The following is an 8,609-nucleotide window of genomic DNA, read 5'->3' on the forward strand; positions in this document are numbered from 1 at the left end:
AAAATAAAAGTACATTTTTAATCTTATAGTTAAACTCAAGGATTAAAAAACAAGAAAATGTACACATAGTGTAACATTCAGGTGCATTTGGGGCCTTAAGTTAACTGATGTGAAAGTCGGTGCATTTTACATGAGTTAGTTATATTTTTGGTTGTTAAACATTTTTTGTAACAATAAATCACATTCATTTAATATATGGGATTACATGTGTTAGCAGACTACATTATATGCAGGCTTTTTAACAACACTTTACAATGTCATGTAGCTAAAAGCACAGCCCGAATAGGCTTGTGGTGGCTCACAGTAGAGTCCAATTCAAGTGATGTCAAAGTGACACTAATTGATGTCCTGTTTTTAGTTGTCAATGGTGGAGGGTCTGTGACTAACTGTTGTTCAACTTTCTTAAACATAACATTTTTAAAAGAGTTACCCAATGAAGAGTTTAAATCCATGTTAAAGTCTCAAGGTAAAATTGTCAGCTGCTTTAGACCAGGATTTAGAGCAGGTATGGAACTTTGCTAACAAGTGTAATGTCAGAGAATACTGGATTATTATGTAATGTAAGCTATTTTATTTAAACATATGAAAGTTTTTTTTATAACCAAAGGGATCCCAAAAAATAAAAATAAGAGTTCTTTTTACCAAAAGAATTAAAACTAAAAATGCGAAGTGAATGATACTAGCGTAAAATCACAATCAATATTACTCCATGAAAGGAGAAAAGCAACTGCACTATGTTCAACTATTAATATTAGTTAAAAACCCTATAATTCATTAAATTGATCCAAATAACCAAGAACTTGGAAAGGAACTGATTTATTGTCAAACGCAGAAAGCAAAGGTGACACTAATCCTAAAGATTTTTATTTCATTCACAAGATACAGTACACATAAGTTAAGGTGACTCTTCAGGTATGGATAAGCCATAACCCCAACTCACTTTTTGTCATATGTTTTACAACTAAGTAATTCTTCGTTTCTAATTCTGCTCTGTCCTTGCTAGTTGTGGTACAACCAGCACCAGAGGGCACAGGATAGGGTGACAATTAATCTAATATGTATAATTTGGGAGAAAAAAATGTACACAAACATGGTGGTTTGTGCCAACTGAACACAGTGTCCTAAACATAGGATTTGAACTCTATAGCTGCGAAGGAAACAGTGCTAGTCACTCTGTCACTCCTTAAAGTATTCTTTTAAATAACAGATTTGAAAAGAAACAAGGTGACAAAAAGTAAAAGTCCAAAAAGTACAAGGTGCATTCAATAATTTATCTACCTCAGTAGGAAAGAAAAGAGTTTTAAAAAAATGTTTGCTTTATTTTTCAATATAGTCCCCGATAGCTCCATACACTTCATCTACTTTTCCTGCAATGACTTTAACCCCTTTGAAAAAAAAACTTCTGTTTGACCTTCAAACCAGAACATCACAGCTGCCTTGACTTCTTCTTTACTTGTAAACCATTGTCCACTGAGAGATTTCTTCAGAACGTGGAACAGGAAATAATTTAAGGGAGCCGGGTCAGGACTGGAGGGTTGATCGTTCAGCTGCTAGAACCCACATTCTCAGATGGCAGCCTGTGATTGATGTGACATGTGAACCGGCGTATTGTCGTGAAGAAGCAGCACGCCACTTGTGAGTTTTCCTCATCTTTTTTCCTTGATTGACTCCCACAAAGTGATCATTGTGTTGGTGTAACTCTTCCCTGGTTATCGTTGTCTTGTGTGGCATGGACTCCAGAAGCAAAAGTCCTTCAAAAAATCTTAGAAGACAGTTTCCATGACTTTGCCTGCAGATTTTTCTGTCTTGAACTTTTTTTTTGGGGTGGGAGCTGACTTGTACTTCCACTGCATTGACTCCATTTTGGATTCAGGATCTGTGTGATAGACCCAAGTCTCATCTCTAGTCACCAAAAATTCACCTTTTCTTCACAGAGCATCTCAAATGTTCTGACAGCACTGGAGCTTCGTGACCTTCTGACATGGAACCCATCTTGCACTGACCTTTGACATTCCCAACTTTCATTAATATTTTAAAAACTGTACCTGCCAAGATGCCAATTTCTTCAGCTATTCTGGAAACCTTAATTCGTCTGTCTGACAAAATTAAATCCTCAACATTCTTACACATTTCTGTGGAAGCCGCTTTCACAGGCTGTCCAGTGTGAGGGTCATTTTCATTGGATTCTCTACCCCACTTAAACTGCTTGCTCCAAAATTTTACTTTATAGGATGATGGGACAGATTCACCATAAACTGCAGTCATTCATTCATGGACCTCCTTTGGCTTTTTCCTTTCTTTTGTGAGAAGGTTTATCACTGATCTTGCTCCAAATCATGCATTTTCTTACTTGATTCGCATGAGGACTCTCCTGACATCCTGTCTCTTGAAATGTTAGACTTGCACTGAGCCACAACTGTGCATGAATAACCTTGAGACATGTCTCACCTTGCCCAGACTTCTTTCAACATGCTTGCTACTTTCTTTCATACTCAGGTAGATAAAATATTGAACACCCCTCATGCTAATCTGTTCCAGGCCAAAGACATATTTCAGTGATGTTCTCAGAAAAGCAAAATCTATAGTATTTGAAACATCTGATGTGGTAAAATGAGAAAAATTAAAAGGCAGTGAAAAAAATAGTAAATCTAATCAACAGCATCAATTGATGGAGCAAAACCGTGCACTTAATGCAACCTTTTCAAAATTATTTGTTAACAGCAGGAAGCTCAGTTTGGCTGGAACTGATTTTGTTTAGCATAGAATAATATATTTTATATAACAATATATTTTGTTTAATAGAGAAATTATCTACTAGCTAATAGGGAAAGCTGTAAATTGGACATTTTGTCTTATATGGACAGAAGGTGGGGTGCCATGTATGTGCATTGCCCCCGATTTAGTACTGTAATAGTTTATATGTAATTAAATTTTTATCTTTTGCATACTATACATTAACACACACACGCATATATATATATATAGTATATTTATATATATATATATATATATATATACACATATGCATATATATACAGAGTATATACATACCTATAATAACTGCATCCACATCTACAATTATTTTCATGTGTGATCTGACAATTTTATTGAAAGACAGACTGTTGGTCAGTAAAACATTGTGCTTGCAGTGGGCGCATACATTAACTGTGGCCATGTGTACCATGGCCATGCAGTGGCTAATGTGTTGTCACATATTTGTATACTATCACCTCAAGTTGTACTATTTAAACTTTTTTCTGTGCCATGCAACAAGAATTCAGAGACTGTGTGCTGAGGAACAGCTTTTCCTACCACTCAGTATTGTACAGACTATGTCCTGACACCCATGCACACAGAGAAATCCAGGAGGCTTGAATCATGTGCTGCATGAAAGACACCTTATGGTTTGCTAGGTATTGCCTTGTGTTAATGGGTCCAGGACTGCTGTTGGTTTATTAATAGCCTCCTCTGAGACTACTCCATCTTGGAAGACTCAGAGAAAGAAGAGAGCTAATCCCTTCACACTCTACCACCTTAACTATCAAAATATTTGGGCCAGTGTTTCCCTATCCCATCCCGACACACGCAGCTTTGCTGTCTAATGTTTAGTGCTATACTGTATGCTGTATGTAAAGTTTTGTGCTGTATTGTGGACATGATGTTTTAGAATGTGCTGTCTTACAGCATACAGCATGTTTGACTGTCTAGTGTGTGTTTATTTAGCTCTTATTGAACCCTTTACTGTTTCACAACTTGGCTTACTTTCATGGGTGGCATCACTGCTTGAAGTAAATGTGCTGCCAAGCATTAATCGGTGAGCACCTACTAGCCTTTCGCATACACTTGCATGCATTTTGCATAAAAGTTGATACTATATTTATATTGGGAAAAATGTTTAAAGGTTATTTCCACTCTGAAAATGAAAGAATGTTAAAGACACGACGTTTTCGTCTGTATAGCCTTCATCAGCTGTGCAACTGAAAAGGAAAGAGCAGGTAACATACCTAGGTAACATACATAGGAGTGAAAGAAAGGAAAAAGCCAGGGAAGATGAAAGGAGAAAAGGCAAGAGTAGAAAAACCTGTCATTATGATGGGAAAGATTAAAAATTTAGTCTGTCATTTAGACCTGGTGAAATGTGTGATCTGATATATTTATATAGTACACCATTCACAATAGTTTTACCGTGTGTTTTGGCTATCCCTCTGAAGGACTGCTGCCTTGCCCGTGGCCATTTTCTGCAGGGATAGTCTCCAGCTCCCATGACCCTGAAAATGTGCCTACTTTGAGAATTGAATGTTATGTTATCATTCATAATAGCCTTACATTCCTTCATACAATAGTCCTCATTATTATACTGTATATATTTCTTTCAATTTGATTCAGTTCTACTCTCTCACAGTTAAAGTTAATCAGCTTGTTACAGACACTTGGAACTCTTACATTACATCATGGAAACTTCTCAGATTCTATCTGATCTGAATGTAGCATTTCCACCTGTTCCTCTTTAAAATCTGTCATACTTCAACGAACGTGTCTGCTTTTGTTAATAATCTGACTGGCTGTTCACAGAGCTGTAGCCCTTTGTAGCACATAAGTCATTTTTTCTGCCTGCTTCCATGGTTATTCAGCTGAGCTTTGGAATGACCACATTGTACAAGTAAACAGCTCTTAACCAAAATAATGTGATCTAATGTAAAATTAAAAAGTGAGTAATCTTGTCTTGCTGAGTTTAAGCAAAATATCAATGTTTTGAGAGTGTTCTTTAAATTTTCTGTGTGCTTCGATTATTCCAAATACAGTATTCACCAAGCTACTTCATGGAGCACTCAATGCCTTACCAGTAAAATAACATAATATAACATTATCAACATTTATCTATTTTCAAGTCATGAAGGGCTGGAGCCTATCCAAGCAGGATCAGGCACAAGGCAGGACAAGCTCTGGAAAGGGCCCATCCAAGCATACAATTCCAAAATGGAATCTCTGCCTAATTAGGGATGCAGCAGGACTACCAGAGTACTCCAGGGAAAACCATTGTAAACAGGACAGAGAGTGCAATCCACGCAGGCAAAGTGCCAGTGTGACATTCAAACTTGGGATGCTGCGCTGACCACTACTCCAGTGTACCATCGCACAGTAATAATATGCATTACATAAATCATACATATGAGGGTATAGTTGCATAAAACTAGTTTCATAAATACATCTATTTCCAAACACAGTAAATAGTGGTGACTGGTAATTATCAGCTACATAAGGTCAAATTAAAGTCATTATGTAATTTAGCATGCACATTTATAGAATGCAAGAGGAAAACTACAAAGATCCTGGTGGACATGCAAACTCCACACAGTCACTTAACAGTCAATATTCACATTTGTGCAGTAAAGACTGCAGTGTACCCTAATTCTGAAGGGTGCACCTGATTGGAGGTGCCACTCGTTGCAGTGTTGGGAATTGACAAGTGTTTATTTAATAAGAGTGTAAAATCCATTTGGCAGGCAGTCTGCGGTAGGTTCAGAGGAAATGGAATATATGGATGTTGAGGGACATGTTTTTGTTTATAATAAAGTTTGCCATTTTCCATTTCAGCACTACTCTTTCTGGTTTTTTTAATTTTCCTCAGTCATTAGAAGAACCTCCCAGGCAGGACACAAGAGTGATATTAAGCCAGACAGATTTTCTCCACAGTAAGGAGCTTGCTGCTCTCTAGCGTAAATACACCTTTTGATGCTATCCCAAGGAAAACACTTTAAACTCATAGCAATTTGAGTGTTCTTACTTGGGAAATCCAGAAAAAATGAAAGCATAAAAAGTTCACATTGTCTTATTTTATCTCATAAAAGTATGCAAATCCACGACGCTCCACATCTCCCTTTAGATATTGTCATACTGTTACCATTGCTCTTGACGTTACAGCGTTTCGAGTGAAGCTTATCCCTTGTAGTTTCTGGAACTGGTATCTAAATTAAATGACTGATATGTGGGAGTGAAAAGTCCAAAGACATGCACTTAAGCTAATTGGTGACACAACACCATACAGCAAGCTGGCATTTCATCACAGGCTGCTTCTGGCATTGCACCTACTGTTGACAGGATAGATTCTGGCTTCAATCTATCCCAAACTAAATAAAACAGCTTTTGAAAATGGATGAACAGAGAACAATGTCGCTTTTTAAAAGATGAAAAGAAATCCTTTAAAGCAATAGCAAATCAGTGCTTGTATTTATTATGCATCTTGGAATTAATTCTAGGAATTTCATTAAAAGTCTGACTAGTATAAGACTTTGTTCCACCTCAGAGTAGGATATGAGAAGTAGTTATGAAGTGTCCTACTCACTCTGTCATTGAGAAGTTGGAATTTACATTTGAGAATGAATGACGTTACAATTTTTCAGCACCCCAAGCCACATGATGAGATTCATGAAGACATTTTATAGTTTTCTGACACTGACTCTAAGCCTTCAACACAAAGATAATAATAATAATAATAATAATAACACAAACCTGTAAGTTCCTCACACAAACAGCATGCAAACACATTAGAAAAGTTCATTAGAGGAACTTGCAGACTTGGGTGCGACTGCTGATCCTAATGTGATGTGGGAGACATTCCATGACAAGACCCTGAAAGTTGCTGAGGGTTGTGTTGGTGTTGCTAGTGTTCCCAGAAGGAGGTGTTTCATCTCACAGGGCACCATGGATATCGAGAGGAGTCACAGTGCACAGCTTGACAGCAACTCTGGTCTGCACTGGGAACTGAGAAAGACAGCTGTGACGGCTCTGAGGGCAAATAAGGAGGCGTTAGTTAGAAGAATCTGTAAGTAAGTGACACATCATCTATAGTGTAGTGACCCACGTCCTGCTTACAGAAGAATCAAAGTAATATGCACATCTGAATCTGTTCCTCGGAGAGTCGCAGTCTTGAAAGGTGATGGAACAGTCCTCACAAATGACGCTGCAGTTGTGACCCACTGGGCTGCCTACTTTGAACAGTAGTTTATAGCTAAACCTTATGCTAGAATGTTGAATGTCTCTTGGTCCATGGTCCACTGTGAACCACCCAATCTCACAGAGATTGCACAGGTTGTGAACCAGAGTTTATGGAAGGTTGTGGTATCCGGGATGAACTTCTTCAGACTGGTGATAAAGCTGTTCTCCTGGCACTATAAGCTGTCTTTGCTTCCATTTGGGAAATGGCATCATCCCAATTGACCGTAAAATTAGACTTGTCGTCCCTCTCTGGAAAGGGAAGTGTGATGGCCTGGATTGCAGCAATTACAGGGGGTAACACTACTCTCAGTGCCAGGTAAGGTCCTTGCTAGGGTTAACTGCAATAGGATTTGTGATCACTACCAGTGACAGGAGCAGTCTGGTTTTATGCCTAAGAAGTCTACTATAGACCGCATCCTGGCACTGAGGGTTTACATCAAGCGCAAATGCGAATATCATCAGAGTTTTTTTACAGCCTTTGTTGATTTTGTTAAGCAGTAAACTCAGTTGATCAAGCTGCCCTGTGGGACATCCCGAGACTTTGCAGGATCCCCACGAAGCTGCTGGACATCAAGGTCAGCCTATACACTGATACTGTGAGTGCTGCACAGAGTGGAGGCAGAATGTCTGCGTTTTTCCAAGTTGGGGTTCGTCAGGGGTGTGTTTTTGTTCCTACCTTGTTCCATGCTTGCATGGATCAAGGTTGGGCAGGTTCATGGGCTCCAATGGTTGTGGAGTATCTGTTGGTGAAGAAAAATTGACTGATCTTGACTTTCACAGAGTCAATGGGAGCTCTGATTGGGGCTCTCAAAAGACTAAGCGAGGAGGGCTTGGGCTTGCAAGTGTCTTGAAAAAAAAACAAGATCCAGGCCTTTAATGACCTCTTGGACACAGTCATCAGCAGTGTGTCTATCTGTGAAGAGAGTGTTGACTACTTTGAGACTTCTACTTACCTTGGCAGCGACATTCATGTCTCTGGTGACTTTTCCTATAAAGTCAGTAGACAGATTGGGGTGAGCATGGGGAGTCATGAGGTTGCTGGAAAGGGGTGTGTGGCACCTATGCAAAAGGATGAAGGTCCAAGTCTTTAGAGTCCTGATCCTGATGCTTCCCTTCCTGTTTTGCTATATGGTTATGAGATATGGATGCTATCCATATGCTATGCTAACCTGAGAAGAGGACTGGACTCCTTTGGTACTTTGTCTCTTCAGTGAAATCTTGGGTACGACTGGTTTGACTTTGTGTAAAATGAGCAGTTGCTCATGGAGTCTCGAATGAGGCACATTACCTGCATTGTGAGGAAGCGTCAGCTACGGCACTACTGCCATGTCACATGATTCCCCAAGGGTGATCCGGCTTGCAGGATTCTCATTGTTGAGGACCCGAGCACCTGGACCAGGCCAAGGGGATGGCCATATAACACCTGGCTGCAACAGATAAATGGCCATTTATTCAAAGTAGTATGAGAAGAAAATGAAGATGAAGAAGGAATACATAATGAATTAGGATATTGTGCAAAGCTACACATAATTGTTGCCACTTCACAATATCATCAAGAATTACACATACTGTAATGAGCACTACGATGGAAATACTGAGACATACACACCAAA

This window comes from Polypterus senegalus, chromosome 11 (assembly GCF_016835505.1).
Source record: "Polypterus senegalus isolate Bchr_013 chromosome 11, ASM1683550v1, whole genome shotgun sequence".
NCBI lineage: Eukaryota > Metazoa > Chordata > Cladistia > Polypteriformes > Polypteridae > Polypterus > Polypterus senegalus.